Below are 22,449 nucleotides of genomic sequence, written 5' to 3'. Positions count from 1 at the left end.
GTGTCTTCGACACCCGAGGCCCATATCTGTATGTTCTGCTTGTCTGGAGAAAGTGTCAAATTCATTTGTCGAAACACACTTGGGGTTACCTGTATTTTAGGCTTTCCCTTTCGCTCCCAGGTAGGTGCACCCACACTTGTGAGGTACTGTTTTCATCGGGACACCTGTGGGAACGCGGGACAGTAGGCCAGGTGTTGTTGGCGGTGTGTTTCGATGGGTGCGCCGAGTGAAATGTGCAGAAAATGCGTTTTTTCCCCCACATTTCGGACTGTGCGGGGGTGTCTGGGTTATACATTCTGGGCCGATTTGCGCAAATCATACCTCTGCGGAATCCCACAGGTGTCCTCTTTTCGAAAATGCATGGGGTTCCCTGTTTTCCTTGGTGGCTTGGAAACCCGAGGCCCATATCTGTATGTTCTGCTTGTCTGGAGAAAGTGTCAAATTCAGGTGTTGAAACATACTTGGGGTTACCTGTGTTTTAAGCTTTCCCCTTGGCAACCAGGTATTTGCACCCACACATGTGAGGTACCGTTTTCATCGGGACACCTGTGGGAATTTGGGACGGTAGGCCATGTGTTGTTGGCAGCATATTTCGATGGGTGAGCCGAGTGAAATGTGCGGAAAATGTGTTTTTTTTCCCCACATTTCAGAATTTGCAGGGGTGTATGGGTAATACATTTTGGGCGGATTTGCGTAAATCATACTTCTGCGGATTCCCACGGGTGTCGTCATTTCGGAAATGCATGGGGTTCCCAGTTTTCCTTGGTGGCTTGGACACCCGAGGCTCATATCTGTATGTTGTGCTTGTCTGGAGAAAGTGTCAAATTCCAAATCGAAACAGAATTGGTGTTACCAGTGTTTTAGGCTTTCCCCTTGGTTCCCAGGTAGGTTCACCCACACATGTGAGGTACTGTTTTCATTGGGACACCGGTGGGAACGTGGGACGCTAGGCCATGTGTTGTTGGCCGCGTGTTTCAATGGGTGCGCCGAGTGAAATGTGCGGAAAATGCATTTTTTCCCCCCACATTTCTAACTTTGCGGGGGTGTCTGGGCAATACATTCTGTGCCGATTTGTGTAAATCATACCTCTGCAGATTCCCTCGGGTGTCCTCTTTTCGGAATGCATGAGGTTCCCTGTTTTCCTTGGACACCCGAGTCCCATATCTGTATGTTGTGCTTGTCTGAAGAAAGTGTCAAATTCAGGTGTCGAAACAGACTTGGGGTTACTGTGATGCTGGAAATGCATCAGAGGGACAGGGCCTCTGAATCCTTGTCCTTTACTGCTTTTTATCGTGTGTTCTGTCATGTTTTCTGCCCAGGAGTCCATGTGGGACTCCTGGCAGTGCAGCTCTCTCTTTTGGTTTGGTGAACAGACCCATGGGATACCCTTATGGCACCCATGGGTAGGGGTACAACCCTTTGCCCCTAGTGTATGTTTTTGGGCACCTGTGGGTGGCCCACAGAGCAGGGTATGGGCTGGTGGCAGCTCCATGCTGAATTTGACAGGTGCTCTGGGTGTCCTCCATTTTGGGATACCCAGGCCCTGCCATTGGGATCAGTTGATTCCTGATAGGAAACAAGATGGCCCCTGTGGCCTCTTGCTTTCTATTGCCTGTTACCTTGTTTTCCCAAAGTCCTGGGAAGCCCTGACTCTGTCCCTTCCCCCTGACTGGCTGTTGGGTGGAAGTTCCATATATGGTGTTGTTGTGAAGGCCCAGCTAGACTGACTGGAGCCTTCCCAGCGACTGTATGTTGTGGGTACCTCCTGTGGGTGGGACCTGGGTGAATGGAGTGTGTGACCAATATACACTCCTTGTTGTGGTCGTCTGGTTTCTGGCATGAGAGACAAAGACTGAGACAGCCCTGCCCGAAACTGGCCTGAATGCAGTGTGTAGTGTTGAATGGCTGGGTACTTGTCCCAATCCACATTCCTTGTTGTGAGTGTCTGAAAGGGAGGAGTGTGGCCTGAATGCACTGTGTGCCTGATTGGCTGACTGGCTGCATGAATGCCCTTCTGTATGATTGGTTGCTGAGTATGTGCCAGCAGTGTGGATGAGAGACAGAATAGTATATCTGGGGACCTCTCACCACTGGTAGTAGGTTCAGGAACGTTCAGAAGCGTTCAGAAGCGTTCTGGAGTTGAGTCTCCACCCTAAGAGTAACTGGAACTGCTGATCCTCGACGTCCAGCTGGAAGAAGAAGACTTGCTGTTGCATTTGCTTCGACCGATCCGAAGGCTGCCAAAATCGTCGAAGACTGACCCGAGAGAGGACCTGGTAAGGCGCCCTCTTCCCATGCTCCGAGGGACCATCGAGCACCGCTCCATCTTCGCCGAAGCGCCCTGGAAGACAGACCCTCGAAAGGCTGCCGACCCGAGACGGGACCGCCGAGATCGAAGTGAAGCACCCGGACATCGACGCAGTCGGAGTCCATTGTCGTCGACCAGGGTTCGCAGGTTTGTGTAACCGCTGGAGGCCCGTCGAAGTTGGGTTGCCCAGCCGTGGGAGCCACTTGACGCCGTGCCGCCGACGACCGGAGCCGCCCGCTCCTTTGCCTAAGAACATTCGAATCGAAGGACTCCCTCGTCCGCACCGTCGACCGCTTTATCCTGCCGGAGAAAGTCGAGGACGACCAACGCGCCGAGGAGAAACCTGCCGGTGGGTTTCCCGCCACCCCAAGACCACAAAGACTCGAACGACTCGACGCCCTTGCTGGGCCTCTGTCTCCACAATCTTTGCGGTCCAGAACTATTGTCACCGAGGTTCCCCGCACGCCTCTGCCTTGCAGGACGCCGACGCTCCGACGCCGCCGAGCACCGCTCGGACGAAGCTGCCGCCTCATCGACGCCATTCTACCCTGTTTGTCGACGGACGTTCGACGCCCCGTGTCTCCCGCTTGAAAGGGAAGGCCTTAAGGAAGGGCCGTCGATTTCCCGCCGCCGAACGCCGAGTTCCTCGACGCTTCTCGACGCCTCTCGACGATCCGTGACTCCCGCTTGAAAGGAGGTCACTCAAGAAGGATCTGTCGACGCCTCTTCGACGAACTCGACTCCACCAGGTACATTGGGGGGGTAAAAACATTATAGGAGGGAATAAGACTTGCAGAACAATATATGGACTGGGCTTGTGCTATATCTTTATTTTACAGGTTGCCCAGGTGGGGGGATCTCCACACAGAACTGTGTCTAGTGATAGGGGCCAGTATTCTGCCTATTGCTCAACCATCTTATTTTCTCTCCTCTCTCTATTTGTGGTTTCTTTCTATTGATCTGTGTGACATTGTTACAGTATTGTTGATGCACTTTAATGAGATCTAATACAAAGGGTGGTACCACTTTAGAATTGTATATATTTGCCATTGTTGATTTCCCTAAGTACAAAGTGAGTTATTATGATAAGTGTACATAACCTTGAATATTGATTATATAAAGACTGTGCTCTAACCAATACAGTGTGTGGAGATTCCTTTGTGGGGGCTTGGGGACTACACTGTACTTAAGAACCAGCCCGCATCACCTCCTGAGAAGCTAGGCTTTGATTGTTCGACCATTGCTACCGTACTAGAGAATCTTGGCTGGGGTCCTCTGTGCCTCTCTTCTACCATATAGAGAGCAGAAGTACAGACACCCCCCACCGGTCCTTGACAGTTACCTGTATTTTTGGCTTTCCCCTTGGCGCCCAGATAGGTGCAACCACACATGTCATGTACCGTTTTTATCGGGACACCTGTTTTATTTCCCACATTTCAGACTTTGTGTTGGTGTCTGGGTAATAAATTTTGGGCCGATTTGAGCAAATCATACCTCTGTGGATTCCCACTGGTGTCCTCTTTTAGAAAATACATGGGGTTCCCTGTTTTCCTCGGTGTCTTCGACACCTGAGGCCCATATCTGTATGTTCTGCTTGTCTGGAGAAAGTGTCAAATTCGTTTGTCGAAACACACTTGGGGTTACCTGTATTTTAGGCTTTCCCCTTGGCTCCACGGTAGGTGCACCCACACTTTTGAGGAACTATTTTCATCGGGACACCGGTGGGAACGCGGGACAGTAGGCCAGGTGTTGTTGGCGGTGTGTTTCGATGGGTGCGCCGAGTGAAATGTGCAGAAAATGCGTTTTTTCCCCCACATTTCGGACTGTGCGGGGGTGTCTGGGTTATACATTCTGGGCTGATTTGCGCAAATCATACCTCTGCGGATTCCCACAGGTGTCCTCTTTTCGAAAATGCATGGGGTTCCCTGTTTTCCTTGGTGGCTTGGAAACCCGAGGCCCATATCTGTATGTTCTGCTTGTCTGGAGAAAGTGTCAAATTCAGGTGTCGAAACATAGTTGGGGTTACCTGTGTTTTAAGCGTTCCCCTTGGCAACCAGGTATTTGCACCCACACATGTGAGGTACCGTTTTCATCGGGACACGTGTGGGAATTTGGGACGGTAGGCCATGTGTGGTTGGCAGCATATTTCGATTGGTGAGCCGAGTGAAATGTGCGGAAAATGTGTTTTTTTTCCCCACATTTCAGAATTTGCAGGGGTGTATGGGTAATACATTTTGGGCGGATTTGCGTAAATCATACTTCTGCGGATTCCCATGGGTGTCGTCATTTCGGAAATGCATGGGGTTCCCAGTTTTCCTTGGTGGCTTGGACACCCGAGGCTCATATCTGTATGTTGTGCTTGTCTGGAGAAAGTGTCAAATTCCAAATCGAAACAGACTTGGTGTTACCTGTGTTTTAGGCTTTCCCCTTGGTGCCCAGGTAGGTTCACCCACACATGTGAGGTACTGTTTTCATCGGGACACGTGTGGGAATTTGGGACGGTAGGCCATGTGTTGTTGGCGGCATATTTCGATGGGTGAGCCGAGTGAAATGTGCGGAAAATGTGTTTTTTTTCCCCACATTTCAGAATTTGCAGTGGTGTATGGGTAATACATTTTGGGCGGATTTGCGTAAATCATACTTCTGCGGATTCCCATGGGTGTCGTCATTTCGGAAATGCATGGGGTTCCCAGTTTTCCTTGGTGGCTTGGACACCCGAGGCTCATATCTGTATGTTGTGCTTGTCTGGAGAAAGTGTCAAATTCCAAATCGAAACAGACTTGGTGTTACCTGTGTTTTAGGCTTTCCCCTTGGTGCCCAGGTAGGTTCACCCACACATGTGAGGTACTGTTTTCATTGGGACACCGGTGGGAACGTGCAACGCTAGGCCATGTGTTGTTGGCCGCGTGTTTCAATGGGTGCGCCGAGTGAAATGTGCGGAAAAAAAAAAAAAATTTTCCCCACATTTCAGACTTTGCGGGGGTGTCTGGGTAATAAATTCTGGGACGCTTTGCGCAAATCATACCGCTGCGGATTCCCACGGGTGTCCTCTTTTCGGAAATGCATGGGGTTCCCTGTTTTCCTTTGTGGCTTGGACACCCGAGACCCATATCTGTATGTTCTGCTTGTCTGGAGAAAGTGTCAAATTCAGGTGTCGAAAAAGACTTGGGGTTACCTGTATTTTTGGCTTTCCACTTGGCACCCAGATAGGTGCACCCACACATGTCATGTACCGTTTTTATCGGGACACCTGTTTTATTTCCCACATTTCAGACTTTGCGGTGGTGTCTGGGCAATAAATTCTGGGCCGATTTGAGCAAATCATACCTCTGTGGATTCCCACTGGTGTCCTCTTTTCGAAAATACATGCGGTTCTCTGTTTTCCTTGGTGTCTTCGACACCCGAGGCCCATATCTGTATGTTCTGCTTGTCTGGAGAAAGTGTCAAATTCATTTGTCGAAACTCACTTGGGGTTACCTGTATTTTAGGCTTTCCCCTTGGCTCCCAGGTAGGTGCACCCACACTTGTGAGGTACCATTTTCATCGGGACACCTGTGGGAACGCGGGACAGTAGGCCAGGTGTTGTTGGCGGTGTGTTTCGATGGGTGCGCCGAGTGAAATGTGCAGAAAATGCGTTTTTTCCCCCACATTTCGGACTGTGCGGGGTGTCTGGGTTATACATTCTGGGCTGATTTGCGCAAATCATACCTCTGCGGATTCCCACAGGTGTCCTCTTTTCGAAAATGCATGGGGTTCCCTGTTTTCCTTGGAGGCTTGGACACCCGAGTCCCATATCTGTATGTTGTGCTTGTCTGGAGAAAGTGTCAAATTCCAAATCGAAACAGACTTGTTGTTACCTGTGTTTTAGGCTTTCCCCCTGGCGCCCAGGTAGGTGCACCCACACATATGAGGTACTGTTTTCATCGAGACACCTGTGGGAACGTGGGAAAGTAGGCCATGTGTTGTTGGCGGCATGTTTCAATGGGTGCGCCGAGTGAAATGTGCGGAAAATGTGTTTTTTTTCCCCACATTTCAGAATTTGCAGGGGTGTATGGGTAATAAATTTTGGGCGGATTTGCATAAATTATACTTCTGCGGATTCCCACCGGTGTCGTCTTTTTTCGGAAATGCATGTGGTTCCCAGTTTTCCTTGGTGGCTTGGACACCCAAGGCTCATATCTTTATTTGTGCTTGTCTGGAGAATGTGTCAAATTCCAAATCGAAACAGACTTGGTGTTCCCTGTGTTTTAGGCTTTCCCCTTGGTGCCCAGGTAGGTTCAGGCACACATGTGAGGTACTGTTTTCATTGGGGCACCGGTGGGACTGCGGACGCTAGGCCATGTGTTGTTGGCCGCGTGTTTCAATGGGTGCGCCGAGTGAAATGTGCAGAAAATGCATTTTTTCCCCACATTTCGGAATTTGCGGGGTGTCTGGGCAATACATTCTGGGCCGATTTGCGCAAATCATACCTCTGTGGATTCCCACAGGTGTCCTCTTTTCGGAAATGCATGGGGTTCCCTGTTTCCCTTGGTGGCTTGGACACCCGAGGCTCATATCTTTATGTTGTGTTTGTCTGGAAAAATTGTCTAATTCAGGTTACAAAACAGACTTGGGGTTACCTGTGTTTTAGGCTTTCCCCTTGGCCACCAGGTATTTGCACCCACACATGTGAGGTACTGTTTTCATTGGGACACCAGTGGAAATGCGGGACAGTAGGCCAGGTGTTGTTGGCGGTGTGTTTCGATGGTGCCACGAGTGAAATGTGCGGAAAATGTGTTTTTTTCCCCATCAGTTCGGACTTTGCAGAGGTGTCTGGGTAATACATTCTGGGCCGATTTGCGCAAATCATACCTTTGCAGATTCTCACTGGTATCCTCTTTTCGGAAATGCCTGGGGTTCCCTGTTTTCCTTGGAGGCTTGGACACCCGAGTCCCATATCTGTATGTTGTGCTTGTCTGGAGAAAGTGTCAAATTCCAAATCGAAACAGACTTGTTGTTACCTGTGTTTTAAGCTTTCCCCTTGGCAACCAGGTATTTGCACCCACACATGTGAGGTACCGTTTTCATCGGGACACCTGTGGGAATTTGGGACGGTAGGCCATGTGTTGTTGGCGGCATATTTCGATGGGTGAGCCGAGTGAAATGTGCGGAAAATCTGTTTTTTTTCCCCACATTTCAGAATTTGCAGGGGTGTATGGGTAATACATTTTGTGCGGATTTGCGTAAATCATACTTCTGCGGATTCCCACGGGTGTCGTCATTTCGGAAATGCATGGGGTTCCCAGTTTTCCTTGATGGCTTGGACACCCGAGGCTTATATCTGTATGTTGTGCTTGTCTGGAGAAAGTGTCAAATTCCAAATCGAAATAGACTTGGTGTTACCTGTGTTTTAGGCTTTCCCCTTGGTGCCTAGGTAGGTTCACCCACACATTTGAGGTACTGTTTTCATTGGGACACCGGTGGGAACGTGGGACGCTAGGCCATGTGTTGTTGGCCGCATGTTTCAATGGGTGCGCCGAGTGAAATGTGTGGAAAATCTGTTTTTTTTCCCCACATTTCAGACTTTGCGGTGGTGTCTGGGTAATAAATTCTGGGCCGCTTTGCGCAAATCATACCGCTGCGGATTCCCACGGGTGTCCTCTTTTCGGAAATGCATGGGGTTCGCTGTTTTCCTTGGTGGCTTCGACACCCGAGACCCATATCTGTATGTTCTGCTTGTCTGGAGAAAGTGTCAAATTCAGGTGTCGAAACAGACTTGGGGTTACCTGTGTTTTAGGCTTTCCGCTTGGCGCCCAGATAGGTGCTCCCACATATGTGAGGTAACGTTTTCATCGGGACACCTGTTTTATTTCCCACATTTCGGACTTTGTGGTCGTGTCTGGGTAATACATTATTGGCCGATTTGTGTAAATCATACCTCTGCGGATTCCCACAGGTGTCATCTTTTCTGAAATGCATGCGGTTCCCGGTTTTCCTTGGTGGCTTTGACACCCGAGGCCCATATCTGTATGTTGTGCTTGTCTGGAGAAATTGTCAAATTGAGGTGTTGATAAAGACTTGGGGTTACCTGTGTTTTAGGCTTTCCCCTTGGTGCCCAGGTAGGTGCACCCACACATGTGAGGTACCGTTTTCATCGGGACACCTGTGGGAATGCGGGACGTTAGTCCATGTGTTGTTGTGTGCGGGTTTCGATGGGTGCGCCAAGTGAAATGTGCAGAAAATGCGTTTTTTCCCCCCACATTTCGGATTTTGCGGGGGTGTCTGGGTAATAAATTCTGGGCCGATTTGCGTAAATCATACCTCTACGGATTCCCACAGGTGTCCTCTTTTCGGAAATGCATGCGGATCCAGGTTTTCCTTGGTGGCTTGGACACCCGAGGCCCATATCTGTATGTTGTGCTTGTCTGGAGAAAGTGTCAAATTCAGGTGTCGAAACAGACTTGGGGTTATCTGTGTTTTAGGCTTTCCCCACTTTTGCCCAGGTAGGTGCACCCACACATGTGAGGTACCATTTTTATTGGGACACCTGTGGGAATGCGGGACAGTAGGCAATGTGTTGTTGGCGGTGTGTTTTGATGGGTGCGCCGAGTGAAATGTGCAGAAAATGCATTTTTTCCCTACATTTCGACTTTGCGGGGGTGTCTGGGTAATAAATTCAGGGCCGATTTACATAAATCATACCTCTGCGGATTCCCACTGGTGTCCTCTTTTCGAAAATGCATGGGGTTCCCTGTTTTCCTTGGTGGCTTGGACACCTAAGGCCCATATCTGTATGTTCTGCTTGTCTGGAGAAAGTGTCAAATTCAGGTGTTGAAACCGACTTGGGGTTACCTGTATTTTAGGCTTTCCCCTTGGCGCCCAGGTAGGTGCACCCACACATGTGAGGTACTGTTTTCATCGGGACACCTGTGGGAACGTGAGACAGTAGGCCAAGTGTTGTTGACGGCGTGTTTCGTTGGGTGCGCCGAGTGAAATGTGCAGAAAATACGTTTTTTCACCACATTTCGGACTTTGCAGTGGTGTCTGGGTAATATATTCTGGGCCGATTTGCGCAAATCATACCTTTGCAGATTCTCACTGGTGTCCTCTTTTCGGAAATGCCTGGGGTTCCCTGTTTTCCTTGGAGGGTTGGACACCCGAGTCCCATATCTGTATGTTGTGCTTGTCTGGAGAAAGTGTCAAATTCCAAATCGAAACAGACTTGTTGTTACCTGTGTTTTAGGCTTTCCCCTTGGCGCCCATGTAGGTGCACCCACACATATGAGGTACTGTTTTCATCGAGACACCTGTGGGAACGTGGGACAGTAGGCCATGGGTTGTTGGCGGCATGTCTCAATGGGTGCGCCCAGTGAAATGTGCGGAAAATGTTGTTTTTTCCCCATATTTCGGACTTTGCAGGTGTGTATGGGTAATATATTTTGGGCGGATTTGCGTAAATCATACTTCTGCGGATTCCCACGGGTGTCGTCTTTTCGAAGATACATGGGGTTCCCAGTTTTCCTTGGTGGCTTGGACACCCAAGGCTCATATCTTTATGTTGTGCTTGTCTGGAGAAAGTGTCAAATTCCAAATCGAAACAGACTTGGGGTTATCTGTGTTTTAGGCTTTCCCCTTGGCGCCCAGGTAGGTGCACCCACACATGTGAGGTACTGTTTTCATCGGGACACCTGTGGGAACGCGAGACAGTAGGCCAAGTGTTGTTTACAGCGTGTTTCGTTGGGTGCGCCGAGTGAAATGTGCAGAAAATGCGTTTTTTCACCACATTTCGGACTTTGCAGTGTTGTCTGGGTAATACATTCTGGGCCGATTTGCGCAAATCATACCTTTGCAGATTCTCACTGGTGTCCTCTTTTCGGAAATGCCTGGGGTTCCCTGTTTTCCTTGGAGGGTTGGACACCGAGTCCCATATCTGTATGTTGTGCTTGTCTGGAGAAAGTGTCAAATTCCAAATCGAAACAGACTTGTTGTTACCTGTGTTTTAGGCTTTCCCCTTGGCACCCAGGTAGGTGCACCCACACATATGAGGTACTGTTTTCATCGAGACACCTGTGGGAACGTGGGACAGTAGGCCATGTGTTGTTGGCGGCATGTTTCAATGGGTGCGCCGAGTGAAATGTGCGGATAATGCATTTTTTTCCCCCACATTTCGGAATTTGCGGGGGTGTCTGGGCAATACATTCTGGGCCGGTTTGCGCAAATCATACCTCTGTGGATTCCCACTTGTGTCCTCTTTTCGGAAATGCATGAGGTTCCCTGTTTTCCTTGGTGGCTTGCACACCCGAGGCCCATATCTTTATGTTGTGCTTGTCTGGAAAAAGTGTCAAATTCAGGTGTCAAAACAGACTTGGTGTTACCTGTGTTTTAGGCTTTCCCCTTGGCGCCCAGGTAGGTGCACCCACACATGTGAGGTACTGTTTTCATCGGGACACCTGTGGGAACGTGAGACAGTAGGCCAAGTGTTGTTGACGGCGTGTTTCGTTGGGTGCGCCGACTGAAATGTGCAGAAAATACGTTTTTTCACCACATTTCGGACTTTGCAGTGGTGTCTGGGTAATAAATTCTGGGCCGATTTGCGCAAATCATACCTTTGCAGATTCTCACTGGTGTCCTCTTTTCGGAAATGCCTGGGGTTCCCTGTTTTCCTTGGAGGGTTGGACACCCGAGTCCCATATCTGTATGTTGTGCTTGTCTGGAGAAAGTGTCAAATTCCAAATCGAAACAGACTTGTTGTTACCTGTGTTTTAGGCTTTCCCCTTGGCGCCCATGTAGGTGCACCCACACATATGAGGTACTGTTTTCATCGAGACACCTGTGGGAACGTGGGACAGTAGGCCATGGGTTGTTGGCGGCATGTCTCAATGGGTGCGCCCAGTGAAATGTGCGGAAAATGTTGTTTTTTCTCCATATTTCGGACTTTGCAGGTGTGTATGGGTAATATATTTTGGGCGGATTTGCGTAAATCATACTTCTGCGGATTCCCACGGGTGTCGTCTTTTCGAAAATGCATGGGGTTCCCAGTTTTCCTTGGTGGCTTGGACACCCAAGGCTCATATCTTTATGTTGTGCTTGTCTGGAGAAAGTGTCAAATTCCAAATCGAAACAGACTTGGGGTTATCTGTGTTTTAGGCTTTCCCCTTGGCGCCCAGGTAGGTGCACCCACACATGTGAGGTACTGTTTTCATCGGGACACCTGTGGGAACGCGAGACAGTAGGCCAAGTGTTGTTTACAGCGTGTTTCGTTGGGTGCGCCGAGTGAAATGTGCAGAAAATGCGTTTTTTCACCACATTTCGGACTTTGCAGTGTTGTCTGGGTAATACATTCTGGGCCGATTTGCGCAAATCATACCTTTGCAGATTCTCACTGGTGTCCTCTTTTCGGAAATGCCTGGGGTTCCCTGTTTTCCTTGGAGGGTTGGACACCCGAGTCCCATATCTGTATGTTGTGCTTGTCTGGAGAAAGTGTCAAATTCCAAATCGAAACAGACTTGTTGTTACCTGTGTTTTAGGCTTTCCCCTTGGCACCCAGGTAGGTGCACCCACACATATGAGGTACTGTTTTCATCGAGACACCTGTGGGAACGTGGGACAGTAGGCCATGTGTTGTTGGCGGCATGTTTCAATGGGTGCGCCGAGTGAAATGTGCGGATAATGCATTTTTTTCCCCCACATTTCGGAATTTGCGGGGGTGTCTGGGCAATACATTCTGGGCCGGTTTGCGCAAATCATACCTCTGTGGATTCCCACTTGTGTCCTCTTTTCGGAAATGCATGAGGTTCCCTGTTTTCCTTGGTGGCTTGCACACCCGAGGCCCATATCTTTATGTTGTGCTTGTCTGGAAAAAGTGTCAAATTCAGGTGTCAAAACAGACTTGGTGTTACCTGTGTTTTAGGCTTTCCCCTTGGCGCCCAGGTAGGTGCACCCAAAAATGTGAGGTACTGTTTTCATCGTGACACCTGTGGGAACGCAGGACGGTAGGGCATGCCTTGTTGGCGGTGTGTTTCGATGGGTGTGCCGAGTGAAATGTGCAGAAAATGCGTTTTTTTCCCCCACATTTCGGACTTTGCGGGGTTTGTCTGGGTTATAAATTCTGGGCCAATTTGCGTAAATCATACCTCTACGGATTCCGACAGGTGTCCTCTTTTCGGAAATGCATGCATATCCCGGTTTTCCTTGGTGGCTTGGACACCCGAGGCCCATATCTGTATGTTGTGCTTGTCTGGAGAAAGTGTCAAATTCAGGTGTCGAAACAGACTTGGGGTTATCTGTGTTTTAGGCTTTCCCCACTTTTGCCAAGGTAGGTGCACCCACACATGTGAGGTACCATTTTTATCGGGACACCTGTGGGAATGCGGGACAGTAGGCAATGTGTTGTTGGCGGTGTGTTTTGATGGGTGCGCCGAGTGAAATGTGCAGAAAATGCATTTTTTCCCTACATTTCGACTTTGCGGGGGTGTCTGGGTAATAAATTCAGGGCCAATTTGCATAAATCATACCTCTGCGGATTCCCACTGGTGTCCTCTTTTCGAAAATGCATGGGGTTCCCTGTTTTCCTTGGTGGCTTGGACACCTAAGGCCCATATCTGTATGTTCTGCTTGTCTGGAGAAAGTGTCAAATTCAGGTGTTGAAACCGACTTGGGGTTACCTGTATTTTAGGCTTTCCCCTTGGCCCCCAGGTAGGTGCACCCACACATGTGAGGTACTGTTTTCATCGGGACTCCTGTGGGAACGCGAGAAAGTAGGCCAAGTGTTGTTGACGGCGTGTTTCGTTGGGTGCGCCGAGTGAAATGTGCAGAAAATACGTTTTTTCACCACATTTCGGATTTTGCAGTGGTGTCTGGGTAATACATTCTGGGCCGATTTGCGCAAATCATACCTTTGCAGATTCTCACTGGTGTCCTCTTTTCGGAAATGCCTGGGGTTCCCTGTTTTCCTTGGAGGGTTGGACACCCGAGTCCCATATCTGTATGTTGTGCTTGTCTGGAGAAAGTGTCAAATTCCAAATCGAAACAGACTTGTTGTTACCTGTGTTTTAGGCTTTCCCATTGGCGCCCAGGTAGGTGCACCCACACATATGAGGTACTGTTTTTATCGAGACACCTGTGGGAACGTGGGACAGTAGGCCATGTGTTGTTGGCGGCATGTTTCAATGGGTGCGCCAAGTGAAATGTGCGGAAAATGTGGTTTTTTTCCCCATATTTCGGACTTTGCAGGTGTGTATGGGTAATACATTTTGGGCGGATTTTCGTAAATCATACTTCTGCGGATTCCCACGGGTGTCGTCTTTTCGGAAATGCATGGGGCTCCCAGTTTTCCTTGGTGGCTTGGACACCCAAGGCTCATATCTTTATGTTGTGCTTGTCTGGAGAAAGTGTCAAATTCCAAATCGAAACAGACTTGGTGTTACCTGTGTTTTAGGCTTTCCCCTTGGTGCCCAGGTAGGTTCACGCACACACGTGAGGTACTGTTTTCATTGGGGCACTGGTGGGACTGCGGGACGCTAGGCCATGTGTTGTGGGCGGCGTGTTTTGATGGGTGCGCCGAGTGAAATGTGCGGACAATGCATTTTTTTCCCCCACATTTCGGAATTTGCGGGGGTGTCTGGGCAATACATTCTGGGCCGATTTGCGCAAATCATACCTCTGTGGATTCCCACAGGTGTCATCTTTTCGGAAATGCATGGGGTTCCCTGTTTCCCTTGGTGGCTTGGACACCCGAGGCTCTTATCTTTATGTTGTGTTTGTCTGGAAAAAGTGTCAAATTCAGGTGACAAAATAGACTTGGGGTTACCTGTGTTTTAGGCTTTCACCTTGGTGCCCAGGTAGGTACACCCACACATGTGAGGTACCGTTTTCATCGGGACACCTGTGGGAATGCGGGACGTTAGTCCATGTGTTGTTGTGTGCGTGTTTCGATGGGTGCGCCGAGTGAAATGTGCAGAAAATGCATTTTTTTCCCACATTTCGGACTTTGCTAGGATGTCTCATTCTGGGCCGATTTGCGCAAATCATACCTCTGCGGATTCCCACGGGTGTCCTCTTTTCGGAAATGCATGGGGTTCCCTGTTTTCCTTGGTGGCTTGGACGCCCGAGGCACATATCTGTATGTTGTGCTTGTCTGGAGAAAGTGTCAAATTGAGGTGTTGATAAAGACTTGGGGTTACCTGTGTTTTAGGCTTTCACCTTGGTGCCCAGGTAGGTACACCCACACATGTGAGGTACCGTTTTCATCGGGAAACCTGTGGGAATGCGGGACGTTAGTCCATGTGTTGTTGTGTGCGTGTTTCGATGGGTGCGCCGAGTGAAATGTGCAGAAAATGCATTTTTTTCCCCCACATTTCGGACTTTGCGGGGGTGTCTGGGTTATAAATTCTGGGCCGATTTGCGTAAATTATACCTCTACGGATTCCCACAGGTGTCCTCTTTTCGGAAATGCATGCAGATCCCAGTTTTCCTTGGTGGCTTGGACACCCGAGTCCCATATCTGTATGTTGTGCTTGTCTGGAGAAAGTGTCAAATTCAGGTGTCGAAACACACTTGGGGTTACCTGTATTTTAGGCTTTCCCCTTGGCTCCCAGGTAGATGCACCCACACTTGTGAGGTACTGTTTTCATCGGGACACCAGTGGAAACGCGGGCCAGTAGGCCAGGTGTTGTTGGCGGTGTGTTTCGATGGGTGCGCGGAGTGAAATGTGCGGCAAATGTGTTTTATTTCCCACATTTTGGACTTTGTGGGGTTGTCTGGGTAATACATTCTGGGCCGATTTGTGCAAATCATACCTCTGCGGATACCCACAGGTGTCCTCTTTTCGAAAATGCATGGGGTTCCCTGTTTTCCTTCGTGGCTTGGAAACCCAAGGCCCATATCTGTATGTTCTGCTCGTCTGGAGAAAGTGTCAAATTCAGGTGTCGAAACACATTTGGGGTTACCTGTGTTTTAAGCTTTCCCCTTGGCAACCAGGTATTTGCACCCACACATGTGAGGTACCGTTTTCATTGGGACACCTGTGGGAATTTGGGACGGTAGGCCATGTGTTGTTGGCGGCATATTTCGATGGGTGAGCCGAGTGAAATGTGCGGAAAATGTGTTTTTTTCCCCACATTTCAGAATTTGCAGGGGTGTATGGGTAATACATTTTGGGCGGATTTGCGTAAATCATACTTCTGCGGATTCCCAGGGGTGTCGTCATTTCGGAAATGCATGGGGTTCCCAGTTTTCCTTGGTGGCTTGGACACCCGAGACCCATATCTGTATGTTCTGCTTGTCTGGAAAAAGTTTCAAATTCAGGTGTCGAAACAGACTTGGTGTTACCTGTGTTTTAGGCTTTCCCCTTGGTGCCCAGGTAGGTTCACCCACACATATGAGGTACTGTTTTCATGGGACACCGGTGGGAACGTGGGACGCTAGGCCATGTGTTGTTGGCCGCGTGTTTCAATGGGTGCGCCGAGTGAAATGTGCGGAAAATTCATTTTTTTCCCCACATTTCAGACTTTGCGGGGGTTTCTTGGTAATAAATTCTGGGCCGCTTTGCGCAAATCATACAGCTGCGGATTCCCACGTGTGTCCTCTTTTCGGAAATGCATGGGGTTCCCTGTTTTCCTTGGTGGCTTGGACACCCGAGACCCATATCTGTATGTTCTACTTGTCTGGAAAAAGTTTCAAATTCAGGTGTCGAAACAGACTTGGGGTTAACTGTGTTTTAGGCTTTCCGCTTGGCGCCCAGATAGGTGCTCCCACACATGTGAAGTAACGTTTTCATTGGGACACCTGTTTTATTTCCCACATTTCGGACTTTGCAGTGGTGTCTGGGTAATACATTTTTGGCCGATTTGCGCAAATCAAACTTCTGCGGATTCCCAATGGTGTCGTCTTTTGGAAATGCATGGGGTTCCTAGTTTTCCTTGGTTGCTTGGACACCCAAGGTTCATATCTGTATGTTGTGCTTGTCTGGAGAAAGTGTCAAATTCCAAAACAGACTTGGTGTTACCTGTGTTTTAGGCTTTCCCCTTGGGGCCCAGGTAGGTACACCCACACATGTGAGATACTGTTTTCATCGGGACACCAGTGGGAGCGTGGGATGGTAGGCCATGTGTTGTTGGTGGCATGTTTCGATGGGTGTGCCGATTGAAATGTGCAGAAAATGCATTTTTTTCCCACATTTTGGACTTTGCTGGGTTGTCTGGGCAATACATTCTGGGCCTATTTGCACAAATCATTCCTCTGGAGATTCCCACGGGTGTCCTCTTTTCGGAAATGCATGGGGTTCCTAGTTTTCCTTGGTGGCTTGGACACCCGAGGCTCATATCTGTATGTTGTGCTTGTCTGGAGAAAGTGTCAAATTCCAAATCGAAACAGACTTGGTGTTACCTGTGTTTTAGGCTTTCCCCTTGGCGCCCAGGTAGGTGCACCCACACATGTGAGATACTCTTTTCATCGGGACACCTGTGGGAGCGTGGGATGGTAGGCCATGTGTTGTTGGTGGCGTGTTTCGATGGGTGTGCCGAGTGAAATGTGCGGAAAATGCATTTTTTCCCACATTTCGGACTTTGCTGGGATGTCTCATTCTGGGCCGATTTGCGCAAATCATACCTCTGCGGATTCCCACGGGTGTCCTCTTTTCGGAAATGCATGGGGTTCCCTGTTTTCCTTGGTGGCTTGGACGCCCGAGGCACATATCTGTATGTTGTGCTTGTCTGGAGAAAGTGTCAAATTGAGGTGTTGATAAAGACTTGGGGTTACCTGTGTTTTAGGCTTTCACCTTGGTGCCCAGGTAGGTACACCCACACATGTGAGGTACCGTTTTCATCGGGACACCTGTGGGAATGCGGGACGTTAGTCCATGTGTTGTTGTGTGCGTGTTTCAATGGGTGCGCCGAGTGAAATGTGCAGTAAATGTGTTTTTTCCCCTACATTTTGACTCTGCGGGGGTGTCTGGGTAATAAATTCTGGGCCAATTTGCGCAAATCATACCTCTGCGGATTCCCACTGGTGTCCTCTTTTCGAAAATGCATGGGGTTCCCTCTTTTCCTTGGTGGCTTGGACACCCGAGGCCCATATCTTTAAGTTGTGCTTGTCTGGAAAAAGTGTCAAATTCAGGTGTCAAAACAGACTTGGGGTTACCTGTGTTTTAGGCTTTCCCCTTGGCGCCCAGGTAGGTGCACCCACACATGTGAGGTACTGTTTTCGTCAGGACACCTGTGGGAACGCAGGACGGTAGGCCATGTGTTGTTGGCAGTGTGTTTCGATGGGTGCGCCGAGTGAAATCTGCAGAAAATGCGTTTTTTTCCCTACATTTCGACTTTGCGGGGGTGTCTGGGTAATAAATTCAGGGCCGATTTGCAAAAATCATACCTCTGCGGATTCCCACTGGTGTCCTCATTTCGAAATTGCATGGGGTTCCCTGTTTTCCTTGGTGGCTTGGACACCTAAGGCCCATATCTGTATGTTCTGCTTGTCTGGAGAAAGTGTCAAATTCAGGTGTTGAAACCGACTTGGGGTTACCTGTATTTTAAGCTTTCCCCTTGGCACCCAGGTAGGTGCACCCACACATGTGAGGTACTGTTTTCATCGGGACACCTGTGGGAACGCGGGACAGTAGGCCAAGTGTTGTTGACGGCGTGTTTCGTTGGGTGCGCCGAGTGAAATGTGCGGAAAATGCGTTTTTTCCCCACATTTCGGACTTTGCGGTGGTGTCTGGGTAATACATTTTGGGCCGATTTGCACAAATCATACCTTTGCAGATTTCCACTGGTGTCCTCTTTTCGGAAATGCCTGGGGTTCCCTGTTTTCCTTGGAGGCTTGGACACCCGAGTCCCATATCTGTATGTTGTGCTTGTCTGGAGAAAATGTCAAATTCCAAATCGAAACAGACTTGTTGTTACCTGTGTTTTAGGCTTTCCCCTTGGCGCCCAGGTAGGTGCACCCGCACATGTGAGGTACTGTTTTCATCGGGACACCTGTGGGAACGTGGGACAGTAGGCCATGTGTTTTGGTGGCATGTTTTGATGGGTGCGCCGTGTGAAATGTGTGGAAAATGTGTTTTCTTTCCCCACATTTCAGACTTTGTAGGGGTGTATGGGTAATACATTTTGGACGGATTTGCGTAAATCATACTTCTGCGGATTCCCATGGGTGTCATCTTTTCGGAAATGCATGGGGTTCCCAGTTTTCCTTGGTGGCTTGGACACCCAAGGCTCATATCTTTATGTTGTGATTGTCTGGAGAAAGTGTCAAATTCCAAATCGAAACAGACTTGGTGTTACCTGTGTTTTAGGCTTTCCCCTTGGTGCCCAGGTAGGTTCACGCACACATGTGAGGTACTGTTTTCATTGGGGTACCGGTGGGAATGCGGGACGCTGCTAGGCCATGTGTTGTGGGCGGCGTGTTTCGATGGGTGCGCCGAGTGAAATGTGCAGAAAATGCATTTTTTCCCCTACATTTCGACTTTGCGGGGGTGTCTGGGTAATAAATTCAGGGCCGATTTGCACAAATAATACCTCTGCGGATTCCCACTGGTGTCCTCTTTTCGAAAATGCATGGGGTTCCCTGTTTTCCTTGGTGGCTTGGACACCCGAGGCACATATCTGTATGTTCTGCTTGTCTGGAGAAAGTGTCAAATTCAGGTGTTGAAAACGACTTGGGGTTACCTGTATTTTAGGCTTTCCCCTTGGCACCCAGGTAAGTGCACCCACACATGTGAGGTACTGTTTTCATCGGGACACCTGTGGGAAAGCGGGAGAGTAGGCCAAGTGTTGTTGGCGGCGTGTTTCGTTGGGTGCGCCGAGTGAAATGTGCGGAAAATGCGTTTTCTCCCCACATTTCGGACTTTGCGGTCGTGTCTGGGTAATAAATTCTGGGCCGATTTGCGCAAATCATACCTTTGCAGATTCCCACTGGTGTCCTCTTTTCAGAAATACCTGGGGTTCCCTGTTTTCCTTGGAGGCTTGGACACCCGCGTCCCATATCTGTATGTTGTGCTGGTCTGGAGAAAGTGTCAAATTCCAAATCGAAACAGACTTGTTGTTACCTGTGTTTTAGGCTTTCCCCTTGGCGCCCAGGTAGGTGCACCCACACATATGAGGTACTGTTTTCATCGGGACACCTGTGGGAACGTGAGACAGTAGGCCATGTGTTGTTGGCGGCATGTTTCGATGGGTGCGCCGAGTGAAATGTGCAGAAAATGTGTTTTTTTTCCCCATATTTCGGACTTTGCAGGGGTGTATGGGTAAAACATTTTGGGCGGATTTGCGTAAATCATACTTTTGCGGATTCCCACGGGTGTCGTCTTTTCGGAAATGCATGGGGTTCCCAGTTTTCCTTGGTGGCTTGGACACCCAAGGCTCATATCTTTATGTTGTGCTTGTCTGGAGAAAGTGTCAAATTCCAAATCGAAACAGACTTGGTGTTACCTGTGTTTTAGGCTTTCCCCTTGGTGCCCAGGTAGGTTCATGCACACCTGTGAGGTATTGTTTTCATTGGGGCACAGGTGGGACTGCGGGATGGTAGGCCATGTGTTGTGGGCGGCGTGTTTCGATGGGTGCGCCGAGTGAAATGTGCGGAAAATGTATTTTTTCCCCCACATTTCGGACTTTGTGGGGGTGTCTGGGGAATACATTCTGGGCCGATTTGCGCAAATCATACCTCTGTGGATTCCCACAGGTGTCATCTTTTCTGAAATGCATGCTGTTCCCGGTTTTCCTTGGTGGCTTTGACACCCGAGGCCCATATCTGTATGTTGTGCTTGTCTGGAGAAAGTGTCAAATTGAGGTGTTGATAAAGACTTGGGGTTACCTGTGTTTTAGGCTTTCCCCTTGGTGCCCAGGTAGGTGCACCCACACATGTGAGGTACCGTTTTCATCGGGACACCTGTGGGAATGCGGAACGTTAGTCCATGTGTTGTTGTGTGCGTGTTTCGATGGGTGCGCCGAGTGAAATGTGCAGAAAATGCGTTTTTTCCCCTACATTTTGACTTTGCGGGGGTGTCTGGGTAATAAATTCTGGGCCGATTTGCGCAAATCATACCTCTGCGGATTCCCACTGGTGTCCTCTTTTCGAAAATGCATGGGGTTCCCTCTTTTCCTTGGTGGCTTGGACACCCGAAGCCCATATCTTTATGTTGTGCTTGTCTGGAAAAAGTGTCAAATTCAGGTGTCAAAACAGACTTGGGGTTACCTGTGTTTTCGGCTTTCCCCTTGGCGCCCAGGTAGGTGCACCCACACATGTGAGGTACTGTTTTCATCGGGACACCTGTGGGAACGCAGGACGGTAGGCCATGCATTGTTGGTGGTGTGTTTCGATGGGTGCGCCGAGTGAAATGTGCAGAAAATGCGTTTTTTTCCCCCACATTTCGGATTTCGCTGGGCTGTTTGGGAAATAAATTCTGGGCCGATTTGCGTAAATCATACCTCTACGGATACGCACAGGTGTCCTCTTTTCGGATATGCATGCGGATCCCGGTTTTCCTTGGTGGCTTGGACACCCGAGGCTCATATCTGTATGTTGTGCTTGTCTGGAGAAAGTGTCAAATTCAGGTGTTGAAACCGACTTGGGGTTACCGGTATTTTAGGCTTTCCCCTTGGCACCCAGGTAGGTGCACCCACACATATGAGGTACTGTTTTCATCTGGACACCTGTGGGAATGCAGGACAGTATGCCAAGTGTTATTGACGGCGTGTTTCGATGGGTGCGCCGAGTGAAATGTGCGGAAAATGCATTTTTTCACCACATTTCGGACTTTGCGGTGGTGTCTGGGTAATAAATTCTGGGCCAATTTGCGCAAATCATACCTTTGCAAATTCCCACTGGTGTCCTCTTTTTGGAAATGCCTGGGGTTCCTGTTTTCCTTGAAGGCTTGGACACCCGAGTCCCATATCTGTATGTTGTGCTTGTCTGGAGAAAGTGTCAAATTCCAAATCGAAACAGACTTGTTGTTAGCTGTGTTTTAGGCTTTCCCCTTGGCGCCCAGGTAGGTGCACCCACACATGTGAGGTACAGTTTTCATCGGGACACCTGTGGGAACGTGGGACAGCAGGCCATGTGTTGTTGACGGCATGTTTTGATGGGTGCGCCGAGTGAAATGTGCGGAAAATGTGGTTTTTTTCCCCACATTTCGGACTTTGCAGGGGTGTATGGGTAATAAATTTTGGGCGGATTTGCGTAAATCATACTTCTGCGGATTCCCATGGGTGTCATCTTTTCGGAAATGCATGGGGTTCCCAGTTTTCCAAGGTGGCTTGGACACCCAAGGCTCATATCTTTATGTTGTGCTTGTCTGGAGAAAGTGTCAAATTCCAAATCGAAACAGACTTGGTGTTACCTGTGTTTTAGGCTTTCCCCTTGGTGCTCAGGTAGGTTCACGCACACATGTGAGGTACTGTTTTCAATGGGGTACTGGTGGGAATGCCGGATCTGCTAGGCCATGTGTTGTGGGCGGCGTGTTTCGATGGGTGCGCCGAGTGAAATGTGCGGAAAATGCATTTTTTTCCCCCACATTTCGGACTTTGCGGGGGTGTCTGGGCAATACATTCTGGGCCGATTTGCGCAAATCATACCTCTGTGGATTCCCACGGGTGTCCTCTTTTCGGAAATGCATGGGGTTCCCTGTTTTCCTTGGTGGCTTGGACACCCGAGGCACATATCTGTATGTTGTGCTTGTCTGGAAAAAGTGTCAAATTCAGGTGTCGAAACAGACTTGGGTTACCTGTGTTTTAGTCTTTCCCCTTGGCGCCCTGGTAGGTGCACCCACACATGTGAGGTACCGTTTTCATCGGGACACCTGTGGAAATGCGGGACATTAGTCCATGTCTTGTTGTGTGCGTGTTTCGATGGGTGCGCTGAGTGAAATGTGCAGAAAATGTGTTTTTTCCCCTACATTTCGATTTTGCGGGGGTGTCTGGGTAATAAAATCTGGGTCGATTTGCGTAAATCATACCTCTGCGGATTCCCACGGGTGTCCTCTTTGCGGAAATGCATGAGGTTCCCTGTTTTCCTTGGTGGCTTGGACACCCGCGTCCCATATCTGTATGTTGTGTTTGTCTGGGGAAAGTGTCAAATTCCTGTGTCGAAACAGACTTGGGGTTACCTGTGTTTTAGGCTTTCCCCCTGGCACCCAGGTAGGTGCACCCACACATGTGAGGTACTGTTAT

This window comes from Ambystoma mexicanum, chromosome 12 (genome assembly GCF_040938575.1).
Source record: "Ambystoma mexicanum isolate Mex_15411 chromosome 12, UKY_AmexF1_1, whole genome shotgun sequence".
Taxonomy (NCBI): Eukaryota; Metazoa; Chordata; class Amphibia; order Caudata; family Ambystomatidae; genus Ambystoma; species Ambystoma mexicanum.
This window is presented reverse-complemented; position numbering follows the sequence as displayed.